The sequence below is a fragment of the Benincasa hispida genome, chromosome 9 (assembly GCF_027475165.1).
Source record: "Benincasa hispida cultivar pf3 chromosome 9, pf3_genome.v1.1, whole genome shotgun sequence".
Classification (NCBI taxonomy): domain Eukaryota; kingdom Viridiplantae; phylum Streptophyta; class Magnoliopsida; order Cucurbitales; family Cucurbitaceae; genus Benincasa; species Benincasa hispida.
The window spans coordinates 82875043-82901457 of NC_143486.1; the positions used below are offsets into that span (position 1 = coordinate 82875043).

The 26415-nt window shown below is 34.7% G+C and overlaps 1 pseudogene; it reads left to right on the forward strand.

Moving 5' to 3' along the window:
• Positions 1-26415, forward strand: part of LOC120084907 (uncharacterized) — a 41092-nt pseudogene that overhangs the window by 3834 nt on the left and 10843 nt on the right.

A 26415-nucleotide genomic window follows, 5' to 3' on the forward strand; every position in this document is an offset into this window, starting at 1 on the left:
ATATACTTTAATTTTGTTTGGAAACTTATAGATAAACCTAATGAAGTCAAACCTATAGGTTGCAAGTGAATCTACAAGAGAAAAAGAGGTGTAGATGGAAATGTGTAAATCTTTAAAGCGAGATTAGTAGCAAAGGGTTATACCCATATTGAGGGAGTGGACTATGAGGAAACTTTCTCGCCTGTTGCTATGCTAAAATCTATCTAGATTCTCTTGTCCATTGACATATATTATTGAAGGAACTCGTATTGAAGAGAGATCCTTGAGCGGAAGTGGATCGTCCAAATTCCATTTTTATTGAAAACATAATTTAGAACAAACATATAAGATATGCATTCAAAATAAACTACAACATGCTAAAACAAGAAATAAAGGTTCAAGAGATATTCCTTTGAAGAACATTTCTTCGTGTAATTCCCTCAAACAATCACGAGCCTCGAACTCAACAACTTCTTGAAGACCTTCTTCAAGGACTTCACGAACCAAATAGATCAGACACTACCACAGTGAGCCTTTGGTATTCTCAGGGTGAGAACTCATGAGTGGTGGGCTCTGACTATTTTGGTTATGAGGGATTGTTTGAGTTTGGAGGAAGAACAAGATGAAGCACACAGAACAATTCCACAAAAAAAAATTCGTATAGCCAATTGCAATGCTCAAGCATAGAGGAAGAAGAGAAAACTATTTTCTTTTATTCATTTTACCAAAAAATGAATAACCACCCACTAAGGTAGTTGGGGAGAAAATAGAATAGTTATTATTAAAAAATAATAAAATAATATAAATAAATATGATAACTAATTATCATATTATATTTATATTAAACTATATGTTATATGAAATATAACATATAACCTATAGTTTTAATATTGTATCACATACAACATAAACTATAGTTTATTTTCTCTATTTTATGGCATTTAATATAAATCATATTTATATTAAATTTAACAACTATGAATCTCATTCATAGAAAATATATTTGAATCTCATTCAAATATTTATTTCCTCTAATTAAACTATAATGTATCAAATACATTATAACAATTATATCATATATAATTGAATCAATTTAATTATATCATATATAATTAAATTCCCTCTTATTAATTTAAAAAAATTCAAATTAACCCAAAAACTGATTCTTAACTAAATCCTTTTGAGCTACCAAGGAGACCTTATGGACCTGTAGCTTGAAGCTTCAACAGGACGTGAATAATTAATTAAACTCTTTAATTACATTACCCACCATCCGTTAACTATTGAGCACTCCACTAAAGATCCACAGCTGCACTCTTCGCACTATAGATATATTTTTGTGTCCATTGGATATAACCAATCAACAGTACGATGACTCTTCATAAATTGCTCGTAAGTACATCTAGGCCAAATTATCATTTTGCTCTTGTAGGTTACATCTAACTACTTAAGTACCACTGACCCCTCTAATGAACAATACATCATAGTCCTACTATGATTAAACCCCTATCGGGCTAGGAGAGGGTGTGTCACCACATTGTTTAAGACCCGAAATCATCCTTTAAGGGAACAATTTATCTACTTACCCCTGCTTCGAGGAAGGAGTGAATTCCATCTTGTGTAGTTGTGTTCCAACTCCCCAATCAGACGAATCCCCAAAATGGTAGGCTTGTTGAGTCGGCGATCTGACCACTTTTACCCATACAAATCAAAAGACCGCCATCACAAACAAGAATTCACAGCTCACTCAGGATTCAGGTCATGTTACCTATGGTCATCCTGGTGAAATGAAAGTCTCTATTATGAACGATGTTATATAATGTGACTAAACATTTCGTGGTCCGGTCTTATATAAACTCTTTTGTATAAAATATCCCTGCTCGTATGCCTAATACATGAATGACTAGGATCAGATCATTTGTAGCACTTTACAACAATTGGAACACCTACAAAGCGGGCCATACTTGTAGTGTCACCAATATAAGGCACCCAGCCTTATCCATATACTACAGACCATTTAGGTTATCACTTACACATGATCTACTTGTATGTCTCCAGATTTATGTTTAATTTACAACGATAACCTTGGATGTTAGTTTATTGGTTTGTGGTTAATACAACTAAAATATCACATATTTATAGACAAAGTGAATGAAATAACATATTTTATTAATCACATAAAAGTTTGTTCATACAATGTTTACAAACTATATAACCCTACGAGATTTAGGGCATCAATCCCAACAATTTTTCACTTGTCCTAAAGCTAGTGGGGTGTACAATATAAACAAATACAAGGTACATAAAACAATAAACTAAGGCATAACACGCCCAATACAAGATTTTCCACTTGCCCTAGTCCAACCGTGGTCTGTCCCATAGACCTATACTCTGCAGGTGACTCTCAAGCACTGTAGCTATGAGGGCCTTCGTAAACAGATCAGCAACATTGAGCTCCGAAGTGATCTTCGTGACAATCACATCCCCTCGATGCACAATCTCTCAGATGAGAAAATACTTCTGCTCTATGTGCTTGTCGCGCTTATGACTCCTAGGCTCTCGGGAATTAGCCACAACACACTATTATCACAATAAAGTGTGATGGACTTTGGCATATCTAGAATAACTTTCAGATCAGTCAAGAATTTCCTGAGTCAAACGGCCTTCTTAATAGCTTCACAAGCTGCTACATACTCAACTTCCATGGTGGAGTCTGCAGTGCACTCCTGCTTGGTGTTTCGCCATACTACTGCCCCTCCGTTAAGAGTGAACATTGATCCTGATGTGGATTTTCGAGAATCTCTATCAGTCTAAAAATCAGAGTCCGTGTATCCTATAAGGATTAAATCCTTAGAACCATACACAAGCATGTAATCCCTCGTTCTTTGTAGCTACTTGAGGATGTTCTTAACGACTGTCCAGTGATTTAATTTTGGATTAGACTGATATCTACTGACTATCCCTACTGCATAGCAAATGATAAGTCTAGTACATAACATTATATACATCAAACTATTGGATCAACACCAACACACAGCGGAAGGGAAAAAGATCCATAAGCATCCTAATTCATTAATTTTGGTTGAAAAGAAACATGCTAAGACAGAGTATAATGAGTTTCAAGAACATACCTTTGTCGAACCATCAAAATCTCTATTTTCAGCTGCTAAATCCTTCAAATCCTCATGTAGACCACTACAAGATCTTCCCTACTATCCTCTTGGTACTCTAGATTGAGTTGTGAGACTCAAAATAAGTTGGAATCAAAGGGAATATGGAGAAAGCTCACTGAACCAACCCATTGAAGAATACCTTCTTCATCCGAAATTTTCAGTAAAAATTCAATCAACTCATCATTCATTCTTCACTCTAATCTTTTCAATATATTGCAGACTATCATGTAATGAGAAGTGATGCATGGGATGTAGCTCATGCTTGGTGTAAATTAAGGAAGAGGTGGTGGATTCCTAGTGAGCAAGTTGAAGATCAACTTGAAAAACCAATTTTTCAAGTTTGTGTAATTTTTCAATTTCCAAAATTTATTTTGATTTTAAAATCATATTTTATTTCTAAAATCAAAATTTATTAATTTTAAAAATTAATTTTCTAATAAAATTAATAAATAATTATTTAAACAATTTAAATAATTCTAATTAATTTAATATCCAATATTAAATTAATTTTTACACAAATTCATCTTCATATATTTAAATCATCTTTAAATATATTTTCTCCAATTTCATTTGATTTTAATTTGAACGTTTCAAATTAACTTATCACGCTACTCTAGAGCTAATCCATTTTCGAGCTAGTAGAGGGACCTCATGGACCTATAGATCATGGGCTCCAACGATCCAAAATTAATCGGCTAAAATCATTAGACCGATCTAACCCCCATTCGTTAACTAATGGATCATTCCACTAAAGCCCATAGTTGAACTCCCTCCACTGTAGATATATTATGTCCACTCGATATAATCATGATTAGTAAGTTAACCCTTCACAGGTTGTTCGGAATAACGACTGGGTTAAATCTCTGTTTTACCCCCGAAATTACCTCTTGTTCCTTAAGTCCCCACCGATCCCCTAATGAACAATTTTTTTGTGATCCAATCATAAAACTAAGTCCCTCTCATACCAAATGAGAGGGCGGGATCCCTTGTTCAAGCCCCAGAATCAGCACTTAAGGGAACAACCTCTCTACTATCCTTAAAATGGATAGGAGTGAATTCCCTCTTGCACCCTATGTCCCCAACTATCTATCCAATTTTACACCTGAAATAGCAGTCTTATTGAGCCAGCGTTGTTGAGCCAACCCTCACCTATGCAAATCTAAGGGCAATCCCGAATAAACAGGATTTCATAGTTAGCTCAGGATTAAGGTCAAGTTACCTAGGTCATTGCTTTGAAATAGTCAGTCTTATATCGTAAACAACATTATAAATTAAGAGTGACTCATTTCGTGATCCGATCTTGTACAAACTCTTTTACACAAAGACACCCCCATTCTTCATGTCCAACATGAACGAATTAGGATCACTTCGTTTGTAGCACTTTACAACTCCTTGTAACAACTACAGAGCAGGCCATATCCAATAGTGTTACCAGAACAAGATACCCAACCTTATCCATGTACTATAGATCATTTTGACTATTTACTCGAACCCGATCCACCTTTATTTCTCCACATAAAGTTCAAGTACTCATCCAATAGTCAAGGTACTTTTAGGTTTATTGGATTTCTATTCAAGTAATAGATCTATTCAATAACACCTTTATTGAATTTTGAGAATAAGCTCCATTGTTTACATACCACGAGTTTTAGAACATAAAACCTAACACAAACAGCCCATGACAGATGCATAGGGGATCTGTCTCATATCCTCAACCTCTTGAGGTGTCTTAGGACACTGTTCCTTAGACAAAGTAACTCTGTGCCTGAAAGGCAATAGGCCGCTCTTGGAGTTTTGCATCGAATACTTGACAAGCATCTTGTCAATATACGATGCCTGAGACAATGTTAACATTTTGTTCTTTCGATCTTGAAAAATCTAAATACCCAGAACAAACTGAGCCTCTCCCAAATCTTTCATTTGGAATTGGGTCGCTAGCCAGTTCTTAACTGTAGTCAGTAAACCTACATCATTCCCAATGAGTAGGATATCAACTACATACAACGGTTTGATAAAAACCATAATATTTTATTGCAGTATCGTACCTTATGTTCCAAGATCGAGATGCCTGTTTTAGTCTATAAATGGACCGATTAAGTTTGCAAACCATTTGCTCTTGATCTTAGATTATGAATCCCTTGGGCTGCACTATATAAATGGTCTCATCAAGATTGCCATTCAGAAAAGTAGTCTTGACATCCATTTGCCATATCTCATAGTCATAATATGAGACAATGGATAGGAGGATCTGGATAGACTTCAGCATGGCAACAGGTGAGAAAGTCTCCTTATAGCCGACTCCCTCTACCTGGGTATAACCTTTTGCCACTAGTCTAGCATTGAAGGTTTGCACCTTCCCATTAGCACCCCGTTTTCTCTTGTAGATCCACTTGCAACCTATAGGTTGAACCCTATCAGGTTGATCTACAAGATCCCATATTGAATTGAAGTACATAGACTCCATTTCGAGATCCATGGCTTTGATTCATTCATCTCTGTCAACATCCTCTATTGCCTTCTTGTATGACAATGGATCCTCAACCTCGCCATCAGCTACCATAGCTAAGATTCCAATTAAACCCATATAGCGAATAGGTGGGTTCGCAACCCTCCCACTACATCGGTGTTCCCTCAACACTTGAGGTGGATTTGACCTACTAGATGAACCTACTTCAACAAATCTTGTTGAGGTAATAGGCTCTTCAACAACTCTTGTTGAAGATTCAGTAGTTTCTTTAGAAATCTCATTCAACACAATTTTACTTCTGGGTCTGTGCTCCCTTATGTGGTCTTCCTTAAGAAAAGTAGCATTTGTCGATACAAATACTTTGTTTTTTTAGGATCAAAGAAATAACGACCTCTCGTTCCCTTGGGATAGACTACAAATAGGCATAACCTTGATTGTGGTTCCAGTTAATTAGGATTGGCCTCAAGCACATGTGTTGGGCAACCTCAGATTCTGAAATGACGTAAATTAGCTTTACGACCATTCCATAACTACAGAGGTGTTATGGTAACACTCTTAGAGGGAACGCAGTTCAGGATATAAACTACAGTCTCCACTGCATAACCCTAAAATGAGTCAGATAAGGAAGCGTAGCCATCATAGACCGTACCATGTTCAACAGGGTTCTATTTCTCCTCTCTGATACACCATTATGTTGAGGTGTACCATGTACTAAGAGTTGGGATACTATTCCATGTTCTATCAAATAGTTCTGGAAAGTTAAATCCATAAACTCTCCACCTCGATCAGATCGAAGTGTTTTAATCGTTCCATTTAATGCGTTTTCAAAAGACTTATACTTATGTTGCATTAAATAAACGTACCCATACCTTGAATAATCATCAACAAAAGTGATGAAATATTCATAACCTCTCGTAGCTCTTACATTCATCAGACCACAAAGGTCTAAATGCACTAGCTCTAGAGGTTCTTTGGTCCTATGACCTTTTCCAGTAAAATGCCTTTTAGTCATCTTTCCTTCAAGGCATAACTCACACACAAGTAAAAAAATTTCTTCTAACTCGCTTAGAAGTCCATTCTTCACCAACCTCTCCATCTTATTGAGATTAATATGTCCTAATCTTAGGTGCCATAGTTGGGTATTTTTCTTAGGAGAAATTCTGGGTCGTTTATGTTGTGTTACGATAGTTTTAAACATCTCTATGTTATGAAGGGCATTTGTTGCTAACGGCCTTAGCACATACAGATTGATTGTTTTCCAGTTTAGCAGAATATATATCAATACTATTCTTAGTAATAAACACTTTATTATAAGAAAAGTTTAATTGATAGTTGTGTTCTAAAAGACACTTTACAGAAACTAAGTTCCTTTTTAAATCCGAAACAACAAATACATCATTCAGAATGAGAAATTTGTCATGTAAAGTTAATCAAAGACCTTCCACTGCCATAATTGAGACGACGTGCCCGGTTCCAACTCACATCGTCATCTCACGAGCATCAAGTTGCCACCGGGAACTAATTCCCTGAAATGAATAACAAACATGGTTAGTGGCCTTAGAGTCAATAATCCAGGTAGAATCATAATTCTTCACTAAACAAGTTTCCAAGACAAGCAAATTATATTTACCTTGTTTGACCTTCTTTTTTTCTGCCAAATATATGGGGCAGTTCCTCTTCCAGTGTCCATTCTGATTGCAATGGAAACATTTTTCCTTGTCAATCCTCATTGGTTGTCTACCCCTTGGAGCAACAACTCCTGGGTTAACAGCAACCTTCCCCTTTCCACTCTTCTTCTTCTTCCACTTTTTGGTGCCGGAGGAAGAAGGTGTAGACTTAGTTCCTGAAGTCGAACCTTAATAGAACTTTTTGGAAGATGAAACAACATTTGCTTCACTCTTCTTCTTCTTGCTTTTCAACAAGGATTGGAAAGTTTGTAGCTCATTGAGCAGGGTAGTCAGATTGTAGTCAAACCTGTTCAAAACAGCATTACTATGGAAGTGCAGGAAGCTTTCTGGTAAATATTCCAAAATGATGCTAACCTGGATGGCATCATCGATGCTTGACCCGTTCATCTCCGCGACGTTGAAGTGGATCATCATGTTGAGAACGTGTTCCCGAACAAATGACCCTTCTTGCATACGTGAATTGAAGATGTACTTGAGAGCGTCGTGCTTGAGCTGTACGGACGGTTGTCCGAACATTCCCCATAGGGACTCCATGATCTCACGTGCAGTGACCATGGGCCCATGCTTCTTGGCCAAGACTTCGTTAAGGCTTGCCAAGATATATGCTCGGACTTCTCGTTTGCCCTTGTCCATCACTCATATTTTTTTTCGAACATTTATAGCAGCAGTAGGAGGTGGAATGGGAGGACACTCCTCCATTAGGTCGAAACGTAAGTCATCAATGATTAAAATCGTTTTTATGGTGCTTTTCCCACTAGCGTAATTTTTTCCAGTTAATTTATCAGCGGCAAGCAAACTAAGTGTAGCGGTAGCCATTTAAATTGCTGAAAGAGAACAAACTTAATTTAGTCTACTTGCATTAAACAACTTTTTAGAAAATCAATCACGTTTTAGCAAAATAGTCTAGTGTACCCTAAGTGACATCTATTTTGCAATGATGCTTCAGTGAAGTAGAACAAAAGTCACCGTAGGGTGATCAAGTGCCATTTCACTGAAATGAGACATTCTCAACCATTAGACAGAAACAACTCCTTGTAACTGTAATTAATAGTAACCATTGTTCGATCTAGAATTTGTTAACATCCTTAACAATTCTGTGTAAGTGTAACCCCTCATTTTAAGTTCTAGAGTCCCACCTTAATGAGCCAACCTTAGGGAAAAGCCGATTAGAACAAGAGACTGAAGCAACCCTATCCATTTATGGAGATCAAATAAAGCGTCATGCAAAACTGCCATCCTTTAGAAAATCAATACCCATGATGCCACGAGGCGATGCATGAAACTTTATCCAACCTAATGAGAGAGACCGAGGGATATGTTGTCACTCTTTCTCCATTCACCTTGGTATTGACCTACCCAAACACCACCCGTAGGGGGACACCCATGGTGCCTCGAGGTCGAGAGTAGATCTCAGGGTGTGAACTTTTAGGGAGAAACGTGTAGAGGTTAAAATGAAGTATCATATACCCCATTTTCCTCACACTGAGTGTTCTACCTAGGGTTAATTAACTTAGAAAATCCGACTACGGGTTTTATCTAAGTGTTTGTTTAATTTGCTAAAAAACAACTCTTGTCTTTGATGATTAAACAATTTTGATTCAAGTCTTATTAAAGTCTTTAACAAACTTTCATCAAATTTTCATGCATGTAATAAATCTATCTAATTCACCTTTCCAGGTAGGTTCCCAGGTAGGGGTGCGACGTTTTCATCGACTTAAGTACCCTAGCCTAGCCATAACCATCCTTAGACAAAAAGTCCCTCATAGATATATTTGTTACATATTTAATCTTTTATTAAGAATTAGTTTAGTCCTATTGAACCAATTTAAAAGATTAAACTTAAATTTCTAATCTCATTAGAAATGTGATCTTAGGTCTATCTCAATCAAATTTTAAAACAATTTTAAAAAGTGATTATAGCCTAAGGTTTGCATGCAACTCTTTGTTATTGATTTTAATTCTAATTTAATTTATTATAACATGTATAAGAAATGAAACAATTAAAACCAAGCATTGCAAGAATGATATACATAAGTCATTTATAACATTTATAAATTAACCTAAGGTAGTGTCACACTTCATGCAATGTTCATTCATTATTAATATAACCTTAATATAACTAAGTAATGAACTATGCTATAGCATACAATCCATGCAACCATTCAACCTTACATAATATAAATGATGCATGGATATGCTATAATGCATGCATACATATACTACAACTCTTATATTATATGATGCATGTGCATGCTTTATGTAATTTAAATCATGCATTCTAATATCTTATAACACTTATAATATAAAATGATGCACAAAAATAAATGCATAACCTATGGTGGGTTTTAAAACTATATGACATACATTAGGGCATATAAAATACACATACATCACATGTATATTTAAACTAAAGTTGATGGAACGAGATAGACAATCTCAAAAACCGAAAATTAAAGGCTAACTTATTACAAAATTGAGCCCCTCGGTTCAGAACAAGTGAACCGGGTCTTATCTTGAATCGCTCCACCAAGAACCCTTGCAATTGATCGTGTAGCAAACTCCTCATCGTCGAGTAGCGAGGCGTCGAGTATAGACGATAATTTATATACGATCGTGTAGCTTTTGACTACGCGATGAACATGAAAGTATATGCAATCGTGTAGCGTACGTCGAGTATCACATACTATGCGATCGTGTAGTTAATGACTATGCGATGAGCATGATAGTCTACGTGATCGTTTAGCATGCAAGCTTGTGTCGAATATCATATACCGTGTGATCGTGTACCCATCGAGCGCCTACATGATCATGCAACCAATGCAACACGATCGTGTAGCAAACTCTACACTCATGTAGCATTAGCAATGCGATTGTTTAGCAAATGCTACACGATCGTATAGTAAACTCTACACGATCGCATCTAAACAATCGTTTAGCTCTAGCTACATGATGCGTCATCCTCCATTTCGTCTTCTCCATCGAAACGCACTGCAACTCTTCTTCTGAAGCCTCACGAGTGACTCAAAACTTAAACAAATACAAACTCGATTGTAATTTATTGTCCAAAAACGCAGGGGCCCTTACAAATTAACTTTGTAAATTTAAACAGAAAGCCATAAACAGAGATTTCTATCCTGTATACATCCATCAACAAACCATCTACATACATTTATCACATAAACACAATGCAAAATGTAAAACCCACAAGTATTGTAAATGAATTCAATACAAGAATGGAATTTGGAATCAGAAACCAACAACCTGGCTCAGATACCAATCGAAGGAACTCATATTGAAAGGAGATCTTTGAGCCGAAGCGAATCGTCAAAATTTCATTTTTATTGAAAACATAATTTACAGCAAACATACAAGATATGCATTCAAAATAAATTACCACATGCTTAAACAAGAAATAAAGATCCAAGAGATATCACCTTTGAAGAACCTTTTTTTGTGTAATTCCCTCGAACAGTCATGAGCCTCGAACTCAGCTACTTCTTGAAGACCTTCTTCAAGAACTTTACAAACCAAATAGATCGGACACTACCACAGTAAGCCTTTAGTATTCTCAGTAGGGGTGTTCAAATAACCTGACAACTTGAACAACTCGAAGAACCCGGATTACCCAACCCAAAATGTAAGGGTTGGGTTGGGTCAGTTTTGTTATTAGGTTGGGTTGGGTTGTGGGTTGGCTAAAAAAAATTTGGGTTGATCCAGCCCAATCCGAATTATATATATATATATATATATATATATATATATTCCTCTTTGTTTAAAGTTTAATTTCTTTGTATTGATTAATTTTTGAATTTTTAATATTTTTCTTTTAAAATTGTTATGATATTTGTCTTTATTTAAAGTTTACAATAAATATCATATATATTTGGTATTTAGTATCTTAATTTTATGAAATTTTAGTTATTAGTCATGTGTTGTATATAAATTTACATATTTTTCATTAAAAATAAAAAAAATAAGTTATAACCCGACAACCCAATCCAACCCAACCCAACCCGAATTTTAAGGTTTGGGTTGGGTTGGGTTGGAAACTTTATTTGGGTCATTTGGGTTTCAAATTAAACCAACCCAAATTTTCGGGTTGATCCAAAAAATACCTTCAACTCATCCCAACCCAACCTATATACACCCCTAATTCTCAGGGTGAGAACGCATGAGTGGTGGGCTCTGATTATTTTGGTTAGGAGGGATTGTTTGAGTTTGGAGGAAGAACAAGATGAAGCACACAGAACAATACTACAAAAAATAATCGTATAGCCAATTGCAGTGCTCAAGCATAGAGGAAGAAGAGAAAACTATTTTCTTTTATTCCTTTTGCCACAAAATTGAATAACCACCCCCAAGGTGGTTGGAGAGAAAATAGGATAGTTATTATTAAAAAATAATAATATAATATAAATAAATATGATAACGAACTTATCATATTATATTTATATTAAACTATATGTTATATCAGATATAACATATAATCTATAATTTTAATATTGTATCACATACAACATAAATTATAGTTTCTTTTCTCTATTTCATGGCATTTAATATAAATCATATTTATATTAAATTTAACAACTATGAATCTCATTAGAAAATATATTTAAATCTCATTCAAATATTTATTTCCTCCAATTAAATTATAATGTATCAAATACATTATAACAATTATATCATATATAATTAAATTTCCTCTTATTAATTTGAAAATTTCAAATTAACCCAAAACTTATTCCCAACTAAATTCTTTTGAGCTAACAAGGGGACCTTATGGACTTGTAGTTTGAAGCTCTAACAGTACGTGAATAATTAATTAAACTCTTTAAGTACATTATCCACCATCCGTTAACTGTTGGGCACCCCATTAAAGACTGACAGTTGCACTCTTCGCACTACAGATATATTTTTGTGTCCATTGGATGTAACCAATCAATAGTGCGATGACCCTTCAAAAATTGCTTGTAAGTACAGCTAGACCAAATTACCATTTTGCCCCTGTAGTTACATCTAACTACTTAAGTACCACTGATCCCTCTAATGAACAATACATTATAGTTCTACTACGACTAAATCCCTCTCGGGCCAGGAAAGGGTGTAACGCCACATTGTTCAAGACCTAGAATAAGCCCTTAAGGAAGCAATTTATCTACCTACTCTTACTTCGGGGAAGGAGTGAATTCCATCTTGTGTAGTTTTGTTCCCAACTCCTCAATCAGGTGAGTCTTCAAAATGGTAGGCTTGTTGAGTCGGCGATTTGGTCACTCTCACCCATATAAATCAAAGGATCGCCCTCATATGCAGGAGTTCACAACTCACTCAGGATTCAAGTCTTGTTACCTATGGCCATCCTGGTGAAATGAAAGTCTCTATTATGAACGGTGTTATATAATTAGACTAAACATTTCATGATCCGGTCTTATACAAACTCATTTGCATAGAATATCCCCGCTCGCATGGCTAATACATGAATGATTAGGATCAGATCATTTGTAGCACTTTACAACAATTGTAACACCTACAAAGCGGGTCATACTTGTAGTGTCACCAGGATAAGGTACCCAGCCGTATCCATATACTACAGACCATTTAGGTTATCACTTAAACATGATCCACCTGTATGTCTCCACATACATGTTTAAGTTACAACGATAACCTTGGATGTTAGTTTATTGGTTTGTGGTTAATGCAACTAAAATATCACATATTTTATAGACAAAGTGAATAAAATAACATATATTATTAATCATATAAAAGTTTGTTTATACAATGTTTACAAACTATAGGACCCTACGAGATTTAGGGCATCAATCCCAACAATTATGACTATGAAATATGGCAAATCGATGTCAAGACTAAATTTTTGAATGGTAATCTTGATGAGATAATCTACATGTCTCGGTCAGAAGGATTCATTGGACAAGGAAAAGAGAAAAAGGTTTGCAAGCTAAATCGGTCCATTTATGCATTGAAACAAGCATCTCGATCTTGGAATATGAGGCTTGGTGTTGTGGTCAAATCTTATGGCTTTGATCAAAAAGTTGATGAACCTTGTGTTTATAAGAAGATGATCAACAGTTCAGTAGCTTTCTTAGTGTTGTATATGGATGATATCCTACTCATTTGGAATGATGTAGGTTTTCTGACTAACATTAAGGAATGGTTAGTTTCTCAATTCCAAATTAAAGATTTGGGTGAAGCACAATTTGTTCTAGGGATCCAAATCATTAGGGATCGTAAGAACAAATCACTAGTCTTGTCTCAAGCATCGTACATTGAGAAAATGCTTGTCAGATATTTGATGCAGAATTCTAAGAAACGTTTATTACCTAGGCATGGAATTATTTTGTCTAAGAAACAATGTCCTAATACACCTTAAGAAGTTAAGGAAATGAGAAGGATTCCCTATGCATCTGTATCTGCAGTAGATAGCCTTATATATGTCATGTTGTGTACTAGGCCTGACATCTCCCATGCAGTGCGAGTGGTCGGTAGATATCAATCCAATCCAAAATTTGATCACTAAACAACGATTAAAACTCTTCTCAAGTATCTTAGAAGAACGAGAAACTATATGTTTATGTATGACACTAAGAATTTATCCTTACAGGATACAATGATTCTTATTTTCAGATTGATAAGGATTCTAGGAAATCCAGATCATGATCAGTGTTTACTCTAAACAGAGAGTCTATAGTATAGCATAGAATTCTCCACTATAGAGGCAGAATATGTAGCTATTTGTGAAGCTGCTAAAGAAGTTTTCTAGCTCAGAAAATTTCTGACGAATTTGGGAATCGTTCCAAACATGACCTTACCCATCACCCTTTATTTTGATAATAGTAGTGCTATGGAAAATTTCAAAAAGCCTCAAAGTCTCAAATGAGTAAAACATATTGAGCGCAAATATCATCTCGTTAAGGAGATTGTGCAACGAGGATATGTGATTGTCACAAATACCGCTTTGGACAACAATGTTGCCGATCCATTTACAAAGGCTCCCACAGCTAAAGTTTCTTAGGATCACCTAGGAAGTTTAGGTCTATAGGATATGAGTTATCTAATCTAGGGCAAGTGAGAGATTGTATTGGATATATTGTATAGCCTTGTTTATTGTATTGTATTTGATACTGCACATCCCACTCGCTTCAGGACCAGTGGGAGATTGTTGGATTTAGTGTCTTAAATCTCTTATATCTTATAGTTTGTACTTTGAAAGAATAAATTATTTATTTAATAAAATAAGAGGTATTCTATTTGAAATTCAGACCACGTTAATTCAATCCAATAAACTAAGATTCAAGGTTATGTAATGTCACTTGAACAGTATGTGGTGGACATACAAGTGGTTCATGTTCAAGTTATAACCTAAAAGGTTTGCAGTAAATGGATAAGGTCGAGTGCCTTATCCTGGTAACATTGTAGATACGACCCACCTTGTAATTGTTAGTGAATGAACTCTTTTGAGGAGCGGAAGCGAATCGACCAGATTCCATAAATTATCGAATGTAAAGTTTACGGTAAACATACAACAAATATGCATTTAAAGTTAAATTACAGCATGCTTTTACAAGAAATAAGTTCAAGAAATATCACCTTTGAAGAACCTTTCTTGACGAATCCCTCGAATAGTCACTAACCTCTTGAAGACCTTTTTCAATAAAAACTCAGACACAACCACAACGGAGTCCTTGGTATTCTCAGGGTGAGAACCCAGGAGTGGTGGGTTTTAACTATTTTGGTTAGAAGGAAAGAGGCGTAAGGTGGAGGAAGAAGATTAAGAGCTTTTCACACTAAACTCAAAAGACAGAACTCTTCTATTTTCTCAATTGTTCAACAATATCAACATAGAAGAAGAAGAAAAACTATTTTTTTCTTTTATTCTCCTTTTGCAAAATTGAATAACCACCTCCAATAAAGTGGGTGGAGAGAAAAGAAGGGGAAGGAAGTTGTAACTCTCTTCCTTATTATTCAAATAATAATAATATAATATAAATAAATATGGTTACTAACTTATCATATTATATTTATATTATATTATATGTTATATCAAATATAGCATATAACCCATAGTTTTAATATTGTATTACATACAATATAAACTGTAGTTTCTTTTCTCTATTTTATGACATATAATATAAATTATATTTATATTAAATTTAACAACTATGAATCCACTTCATAGAAAATATATTTGAATCTCATTGAAATATTTATTTCCTCCCATTAAGCTATAATGTATCAAATACATTATGACAATTATATCATATATAATTGAAACGATTTAATTATATCAATCCCTTTATTAGTTTGAACAATGCAAATTAATTTAAAAACTGATTATCAACTAAATCCTTTTGAACTACTAAAAGGACCTCATGGACCTGTAGCTTGAAGCTCTAACGGTACATAAATAATTAATTACACTCTTTAATTACATTATTCACCATTCGTTAACTGTCGGCCACTCTATTATTCACCATTCGTTACAATCAGCAGTACGATGACCCTTCACAAATTTCTCGTAAGTACAACTAGGCCAAATTTTAGTTTTACCTCTGTAGTTACATCTAACTCTTTAAGTACCACGGATCTCTCTAATGAACAATACATCATAGTCCTACTATGACTAAACCCTTCTCGGGCCAGGAGAGGGTGTGGCGCCACATTGTTCAAGAATCAGAATCATCCCTTAAGGGAGCAATTTATCTACTTACCTCTGCTTCAGAGAAGGAGTGAATTCCATCTTATGTAGTTATGTTCCTAGCTCTCTAATAAGACGAATCCCTAAAATGGTAGACTTTTTGCCTTGTTGAGTCGACGATTTGACCACTCTCACCCATACAAATCAAAGGACCGCCCTCATAGGCAAGAGCTCACAACTTACTCAAGATTCAGGTCATGTTACCTATGGTCATCCTTGTGAAATGTAAGTCTCTATTATGAACGGTGTTATAAAATGAAACTAAACATTTTGTGGTCCGTTCTCATATAAACTCCTTTATATAGAATATCCCCGCTCACATGTCTAATATATGAATGATCAGGATCAGATCATTTGTAGTACTTTACAACAATTGTAACGCCTACAAAGCAGGCCATACTCATAGTGTCACCAGGATAAGGTACCCAGTCTTATCCATCTACTACAAACCATTTAGGTTATCATTTAAACATGATCTACCCGTATGTCTCCACATACATGTTAAGTTACAATGATAACTTGGATGTTAATTTATTGGTTTATGGTTAATGCAACTAAAATATCACATCTTTTATAGATAAAGTGAATAAAATATCATATATTTTATTAATCACATAATGAGTTTGTTCATATAATATTTACAAACTGTAGGACCCTATGAGATTTAGTGCATCAACCTCAACAATTACATGAGTTGTAAATGTTATAGACAATATGTGCCATATTGTTGATGTGGAGATATGTGAGTGGGGGTATCCTGTATCAAGAGTTTATACAAGACTGGACCGCAAAATGATTGGTTGCTCTTTATAACACTGTTACTTGAAGAAGCCAATATTTCATTAGGACGGCCATAAATTACTTGACCTTAATTCTGAGTGAGTCGTGAACTCTTGTTTATGATTGCAATCTTTTGATGTATATGGGTGAGAGTGGCCGTGTTAGCCGACTCAAAAAGCCTACCATTTTTGGGATTTGTCCGAGTAGGGAGCTGGGAACACACTTACACAAGAAGGAATTCACTCCTTCCCAATCATAGAGAAAGTACATAAATTGCTCCCTTAACAGCTGATTTCGGCTCTTGAACAATGAAACCTTAACATCTCACTAGCACGAGAGGTGTTAGTTTATAGTTGAACTATAAACTGTTCGTTCATTAGAGAAATCAGTGATACTTAAGAAATTAGATGTAATTACAAGGGCAAAACAGTATTTTGACCCAGTTGTAGTATGAGCAATTTGTGAAGGATCAGCTCACTGCTGATTGGTTATTTCAACAGATACAAAAATACATCTACAGGCAAAGAGTGCATCTATCGATCTTTAGTTGAGTGATCGGTAGTTAATGAATATTGATTAATTTAATTATTAAAATAATTTATGTAAATTAGTCTCATATCATTTGAGCTTCTAAACTATAAGTCCATAAGGTTCCCTTATTAACTCGCTAAGGATAGTAAAAAGAAATTATTTGAATTGTTCAAATTAATTAAAGGAATTTTATATTAATATGATCAATATAAAGTATAGTGAATTCTGATAGATATGATCTATAAATCTAACTATATTAGAAGAGACATATATTTGAATGAGATTAAAATATTAGATTTATATGAAGTGGATTCATAAAGAGATATATGCATATAAATGTGTGATATTTGTATGTTAATTAATTAATTAACTTTATATTAAATTTGATTTGGTATATAGTTATTTAATTTTTATGCTAATTAACTAAATAATAGTTAATTAATTAATTAGCGAAAATGAGAAAAGTGGAAAAGCTTGGAGAAGGGGTTACCCTCTCTCCCTATAAATATACTATTATAACCTTTTTTAGGGTAAAGGTTTCTTTTTATGAAAAATAACCTAGCCTCCACCTCTCATCTCTAATCTCTCTTATCCAAAAAGAATTTCTCTCTAAAAATTCCTCGATCAAAAGGTCTTGGAGTAGACCCACACTTTCAATCCATCGTTGTGCGTCGGGAGATCCGCTATAAATTCCAGATCTCCCTTTCTCTTCTCCCCAATTTCTCAAATTTCTCAAACCCGAGGAGAGGTTTTGGTCGCCGCCACCGTTGTCGAGTCATCCGTCCGAGAGAGTGAGGTTCGCCGTCTTCAGGTCGTCCTTCGCCGGAGAGAGTGAAGCGTTGTCGTCCTTCGTCAGTGGTTTGAAGATTCATCGTGGTTTGGTTTGTCCGTCGTTGTTGGTCGTCAATCGGCCCCCGAGATAGTGAAGTGTTTTCATCCGCTTTCGTTTGCCATCGTGCCTTCGCCCCCGTTTCGTGAGTTCTCTTCTCTCAAATTTCTATGATTTTTGTCATTTCTATGATTTTCTATGATTTTTGCCATTTCTATGATTTTCTATGATTTTTTCCATTTCTATAATTTTCTATGATTTTTTTCATTTTTTTTAAATCAATGAAACATATTGAATCAATGGTCATCTTAGAATTTAAACCTCGTTCTTCTATTCTGTCATTTAAATTTGTATCACATCAACTTTGATTGTTCAATTTTAATTAAATTTTCTATTACTAAATCTCTAGAAACAAATTAATAAAAATTGGGAAAATGTGAATGAGCATTTCTAAAGTACAAGCCCGAACTTAAACCCAAGTAATTCTATAAAAAAAATATTTGAAAAAGAAAAACCCTAGTAAGACCATTATAATTAACTTAGTATCAAGCAAATATAGCTTCTTTCATATATATACACACATACATATATGTATGATGTATGTATGTATGTATGTATGTATGTATAGATAGATAGATGTTAAATAATTTTTTAGTACAATAAATGTAAGGTATATAGAAGAATTAATACTACAAACTATGAGGACGTTTGGGCCCCTAACATACCTTGAGTTGAGTGAGTTATTATGCCTTGAGTTGAATTATATGCATTTTTTGATATAAAATTAGACATATTATTTGAAGTTAGCAGCTATTGTTGGTTTGTGCAATTGTTTCAAGTTGGAAGCTATTGTTTGTGCAGTGGTTACTATTTCTGCAATTGTTGTCCTCAATCTCTGCTGATAAAGATGTTTTTGGAAGCTATGAAAATCTATTTACAAGTTGTAAAAATTATGGTCTAGAAAAGCTTGATCTAGAAAACATGATCAAATTTGGCTGTGTCCTTTGTCCTTTAATCAAATTGTTTATTAAATGAATCAAAATTCATGCTTAATACAGGTTATTGTTTTGGATTACGAGTTGGTCAGAAAATATTTATTTTTAAGGATGAATAAAGAAAGGATTAAAATAAGAAATAAGTTATCAATGGAGTATAGAGAAGAAGTATCTTAGTTTTTAGATGTGGTGAAGTTTCATGTTAATGATTCTGGACGAATAAGATGTCCATACAAGAATTGTATAAATTCAATTTGAGAAAAATTAGATATCATGGAATGACATCTATTAACATATGAAAAATCTCCCTCATACTATGAATGGGTATATCATGGAGAGCCTCTAAACTTATCTAGAGGTTTTGAAAGTCATGCAACTCATTCAATACACAATATTGACGTAGATAGTATAGAGGGTAAAGTTGTCAAAGAAAATGAGATGTTGAATCTTATAAACGATCTACAAGTTCCAATTGAAAACGAAGATGCAAATGAAGAAGGGATTGAGAATGAAATGTCCTCTAATGGTCAAGAAAGAGATACCACGAACTTAATTGAGGATTTAATGACCGAAGCACGTAATGAACTATACCCTGGTTGTTCGCAATTTCCGTCCTTGAGCTTTTTAGTGAAGTTGATGCATAACAATGTTCTCAATGGCTGGAGTAACAAATCGTTTTACATGTTGATGGAATTGTTAAAGTAGCGTTTCCAGCTGGCACCGCTATACCTACTTCCTTTTATGAAGCTAAGTGAAAATTGCATGATTTAGTCATAGGTTATGAGTCTATTCAAGCGTGCAAATATGATTGTGTATTATATTGGAAAGAATTTGTAGATTTGCAACAATGTCCTATTTGTGGTGAGTCTCGGTACAAAGTTAATGATGGCAAGGATAAAAAAATACCTCATAAGATATTGTGTCATTTTCCATTGATACCGAGATTAAAATGATTGTTTGCATCAAAAGAAGGCGCTTTTGATATGAGATGACATAAAGATAAACAAGTTGAAACAGAGGATGTATTGCGACATCCAGCTGATGCAGAGGGTTGGAAACATTTTGATCGTGAATTTCCTCATTTCTCTTTAGATCCCCGAAATGTTCATTTGGGATTAGCTTCAGATGGGTTCGATTCGTTTGGAAATATGAGTGCTTCTTATAGTATGTGGCCTATGGTGATAATTCCTTATAATTTTCCCCCTTGGAAATGCATAAAGGAAACAAACTTCTTCATGTCTTTGCTCATACCTAGTCCAAAATATCCTGGAAAGGAAATTGATGTTTACTTACAGCTGTTAATTGAAGAGTTGAAAGAGTTATGGACAATTGGTATGCGAACTTATGATTCTGTTACTGATGAACTTTTTCAACTATATGCCACCTTATTATGGATTAATAATGACTTCCCTGCATACGGTGACCTATCTGGGTGGATAACAAAAGGTTATCAAGTATGTCCAATATGCAAAGAAGATAATTCGTCCTTCAAGATAAGAGGGAAAATATCATTTATAGGACATTGACGTTATCTTCTAGAGAATCATAGTTGGCGCCGAAGTAGGCAACATGATAGAAAAGTTGAACGTAGACCTCCTCCAGTTGTAATGAATGAAGAAAAGATCTTACAACATATAAATATGTTGAACTTTTCTGTGCTTAGCAAAAATCCATCGAAGCAAGATTAAAAAAAAAACGAATTCTAAATTGGACTAAGAAAAGTATTTTTTTTCCAACCTTCATATTGGTTCAGACTATTGTTACGACATAAATTGGATATAATGCATATTGAAAAAAATATATGTTGGACGCTTGTTAAATATTGAAGGAAATACAAAGGATACAACAAACGCTCGATTAGACTAATAAGATTTGAAGATAAGAAAGGACCTACACTTGGTACAGGTCGATAATAGATTTGTAAAACTACATGCAGTGTACACATTAACTAATAGTAAACGGATTTTTTTTTGTAAGTATTTGAAATCAGTGAAATTTCCCGAGGGATTTGTGTCTAACATATCACGATGCGTGAATCACAAAGATAGAAAATTATCGGGGCTGAAAACACACGACTGTCATGTGTTGCTTCACAGACTACTCCCTATTGGTATTCGAGCATACCTACCGAAGAACATATCCACTGCTATTGTTGAATTGTATACATTCTTTGGCGACTTATGTGCAAAAACAATATGTGTAAGTGATTTGAACTGACTACAAGCAGACATCATAGTCATACTTTGTAAGTTGGAGAAAATATTCCAGCCTGCCTTCTTCAATGTAATGGTACACCTTGTAGTTCATCTACCATATGAAACCAAAGTGGTGGGTCCAATTAGTTACAGCTGAATATATCCTATTGAAAGAAGCTTACGAACATTAAAACAATTTGTACGGAACAAAGCACGTCCTGAGGGGTCTATAGCAAAATCATATGCAATGAATGAATCATGGAACTTCTGCTCGAGATGAATGAAATGATGATAACATTCCCGATCATGAGATATTTGGTGAATTTGAATTATTTAGGCAGAGGGTATGTCCATTAGGGGCGTGAACTTTACGAACGTTATCAGTGGAGGAAAAGCGTATCGCACATTGGTACATTCTCAACAATTGTAAAGAAATAACAGACTATCGCAAGTATGTTTCAAACCTTATAAATATCTTAGGTCTAGGATAAATCCTTTGATATAACTTTCAAATGATCAATTTTTTATGCAACACTTGAGGTTAATTCGTCATGAAGCTCAAAGCGCCTCTGATGTATATATAAGACATCAACACAAATTTCCTAATTGGTTCAAATCTCAAGTGTACATAGTATTGGAAGTTGAGAAATGATTCATGTTTTGTATTCATTTTTAATGTATAATTAATTATCAGGTTCTACAACGACACGAGAGAGAAGATGTCTCTAATGATTTCTTTTCACTTTCAATGGGACCTTTGTCTGAGGTGCGCTCTTACAATGGATGCATTGTTAATGGGGTACGATTTCACATTGTAAAGCGTGATAATCGCCAAGCTACACAAAATAGTGGAGTCCTAGTGGCCGGAGAGATCAGTGGGAATGGAAGTGTGGATAACAATTTCTATGATGTTGTAGACGAAGTATTAGATTTCCAATATGCGAACAGAAGACATGTTTTTTTTGCTCAAGTGTAGATGGTTTGACACGAATAACAACAAAAGTAATAGGACACATGTGGATTTAGGATACAAATCGATCAATACATCATGTTTTTGGTATGTCGATGAGCCTTTCAACTTTGCTATCCAAGCACAACAAGTCTTTTACATTGATGATTCAAGTAGTTGAAAATAAGCGAATATGGGATGTACCAGAAGTGGATGATGTTGAAAATGCGCAACTAGATTTACTAAAAATTGTCGGTGGAGTCTGAATGGACGAAACCATTGAGGAGGTTACTTTATGCAAAGTTGACGTTGATCCTATAGTTTTGGAAAGATCAATTGTTCGACATGGCGATGATGACTTCATAAACGATGATGAAGAACAATTATCTCCCAATAACAATTTAAGTGTTGATGAATAATTTGATTTAGATGACGATGATGAGTAATCATGTATTTACTCAATTCTCTTTCTCTGTTTACACGTATTTCATATTAATTTAATATTGTTTTGTCTTTTTTGTGTTTGTATAGATACGATGTCAACCCTTAATACGCAACAAGAAGCTGATGAAGAATTTCAGGAGCAAGAGATATATCTAGGCAACACGGAATCTTCTATGGGTGACACTTCAGGTTAGTATATTTTGAAATATATTCTGTTATCTAAAATATATCTTAAACTGTTTTAAATTTTTTATTCCTCAGATAGTAGCTCTGCATCCACTCGGAGGAAACGTGAGCATTCGCGAAACATCGAGTTGGAAAAATACGTCCAAAAACATGGCAAAATTACAATCATGATAAATGAGGGGGAGACGAAACCGATTTAGTAATGTGATTGGTGTCACGTGAGATCTGCATTTCCAGTACGATGTCGTACTTTTGCTGAGGTTCCAAACAAGTTTATAGAATTGGCTAAGAGTCAATTGTTGGTAAGTTATAAGTTTATTCTTTTAGAGTCAATTGTAGACTAAGAGTCATGAACATCATATATGCTAATTCTTCCTTTATTCTTTTATAGCCTCATTTCGTACTTGATCTATCTAGTCAACGACTTAACCATTTTGTAGAACATCAAATGCAAAACTCCTTCAAAGAATTTAGAGCTGATTTGCATAGACATTACAGAAAATGTGGAGATCCTCAGCAAGCACGTGCCAACTTGCCTAGGTGGCTTAAAAATAGACCAGAAGATTAGTATTTTTTGTGTGACTGCTTCGAGAATGAAGCATTTCAGGTTATAATAATTTATGGCGTGTATCATTTACTGCATTTACTATTATAGAATATTTGTTTTTTATTTTTATTTTTTTGTTGAAATGTAGGAAATGTCAGAGACGAACAGGAAGAATAGAGAGAAATTACCGTTCCACCACGTAGGCAGATTGGAGTCGTTCCTGCAAATTCAAGCAGAGTTGCAGGAAAAGAAAGGTCGAGAAATAGGACATGTTGACCTATTTAGGGAAACACACCCTAAAGGTGGAGAGTTCGTGAACAAGGCAGCTGAAAATGCACACATAACATTTTTTTTGTTTTACTTTCGTGTTGTTTTTCATTTCTAATTTCAGTCGCTCGTACTTACACATTTAATTAATATGTCTAGAATCAAATGTTAGAATTACAATCCATCCCCACTTCAAAAGGTACTCAACCACTAAAAGGGGATAAAATATGTGAGACGGTTCTCAACCACTCTAGACGGTTCTCAACCTTTTAGAATTAATATGTCTAAAAGGTTCCCAACCAACCCCACTCCAGAAGATTCTCAACCACTAAAAGGGGATGAAATTTGTGAGACGGTTTTGGGTAGACGACTCGGATATTCAAAAGGCCTAAGTTGGGGCCTTAAACCTAAGTCAATAAGGGGTAGCAGCTCATCAAGTTCGTCATCTACTCAAGGAACAGAGAGGGAAGTGAGGGAATTGAGAGCCAATTTCGAACAGTCTCAGTCGAGGATTAAGGAACTTGAAGATGTTCAGAAACAAATGAAAAAGGATCATGCAAGACAAATGAAAAAAATGAAAAAAAAAATGATTGAAGACATGATACGTTCATAGAGAGAAAGCCCATCGGATTAGATATGATTACTTCATTATTTAGTAGTCTAATATGTTGCTATCCTGCAATATGGTAGCAAAGTAGTTATGTCTTAGAAGCTTTATGATAAAGAATTATTGGCTATACTACAGTTATGGTAGCCAAACAACTGAATTTTGATGTGCTTTATGTCGTTTTGTCGTTTTTTGTGTGTTTATGAATGTTTATGAAGTTTGAATATGTTGTGGGGGTGGGTAGAGTACGATTATAATCGTTTTGGAGTTGAATTTGTAGGTTTTTATGTGTTTTTTTTATGTTTATGAGAAGTTTCATGTTTATCGTGAGGAGTGGGTAGAGTTTGATTATACTCGTTTTGCTCGTTTTGTCGTTGAACTTGGAGTTTTTGTATGTTTATGAATGTTTATGAAGTTCGAATATGTTGTGAGGGGTGAGTCTAGATTCGTTTAGATTGTTTTGGGGAGAAAGTTTTAGTTTTATGTGTATTCGTTCTTGTTTATGAAGTTTGAATATGTTGTGGGGGTGTGTAGAGTTTGGTTGTAATCATTTTGGAGTTGAATTTGTAGGTTTTTGTGTGTTTTTTGATGTTTGAGAGGTTTCATGTTTGTCATGGGGGGTGGGTAGAGTTTGATTATACTCGTTTTGCTCGTTTTGTCGTTGAACTTGGAGTTTTTATTTGTTTATGAATGTTTATGAAGTTCGAATATGTTGTGGGGGGGTGGGTCGAGATTGGTTTAGATTGTTTTGGGGAGAAAGTTTGAGTTTTATGTATGCTCGTTCTTGTTTATGAAGTTTGAATATGTTGTAAGGGTGTGTAGAGTTCGGTTGTAATTGTTTTGAAGTTGAACTTATAGGGTTTTGTGTGTTTTTTATGAGGTTTCATGTTTGTCGTGGAGGTGGGTAGAGTTTGATTATACTCGTTTTGCTCATTTTGTCGTTGAACTTAGAGTTTTTGTGTGTTTATGAATGTTTATGAAGCTCGAATGTGTTGTGGAGGGTGGGTCGAGATTGGTTTAGATTGTTTTGGGGAGAAAGTTTGAGTTTTATGTTCTTGTTTATGAGTTTGGTTTAGATTGTTTATTTATGAAGTTTGGTTGGACGATTATGACATTTGTGGATGTTTTTGTTTATGAAGTTTGAACGTATTGTGGATATTTAAAAATTATAACATTTGAATGTTTTGTTTTATTGTAGGATGTTGTTTGGAGATGAGGTTGGACGATTGTTCAAGATGTTATGTTCCAGACGTTGTTTTCTTTTTTGTATTTATTAACGTTGTTTTCATTTTATTTCTTCCATGTATATATGAAAACAAATTTCTTTTATTTACTATCGACTTTGTTTTATTGTAGGATATTGTAACTTTTCATTTATTTGTTATAGTATAGACTTCGTTTTCTTTGTTTTATTTATTATGTGAATCTGTTTGAGTTGGTTAATGATGTTTTACAGGTTATTCAGATCAAATTAAAAAAAAATTACAAATTATAAACTAAAAAAATTTAAAATCCAATATTCAACCAATGAAGGAACTCCCCATGCATATTTTAGCGTGTCAGGAGTTCCCGTAACTCCCGACGAATAAAACAAACCGTCAGGAGTTCGAGAACTCCCGAGGCATAGAATAGGACATCGGGAGTTCCTAAAACTCCCGACGCATAAAATAGGGCGTTGGGAGTTGGTTAAGAACTCCCGACACATAGAATAGGGTGTCGGGAGTTCCTAGAACTGCCGACGCCATATATGATGCATTCTCGAACAACTCTCGACGCCCTGTTTTATGCGTGGGGAGTTCCTCTCCCAACGGATTTTTTCTGACCAAACTCCCGACGATCCATCTATCGTCGAGAAAGGATCTCCCGACGCATTTTTCACCCTTTCCCGACGATTTGTAGCATCGGGAGAAGTGTGATTTGTTGTAGTGTTTGAAAGTATAAAGAATGGGAATGACAAACCAAAACTTCAACTTTAAAGCAATGAAAAACGGAAAATATATGAAAAACTTTATTAAAAAATGAATCTTTAAACTTAAAAAGTTTGGAACTTTTAAAAAATGCAAATAAA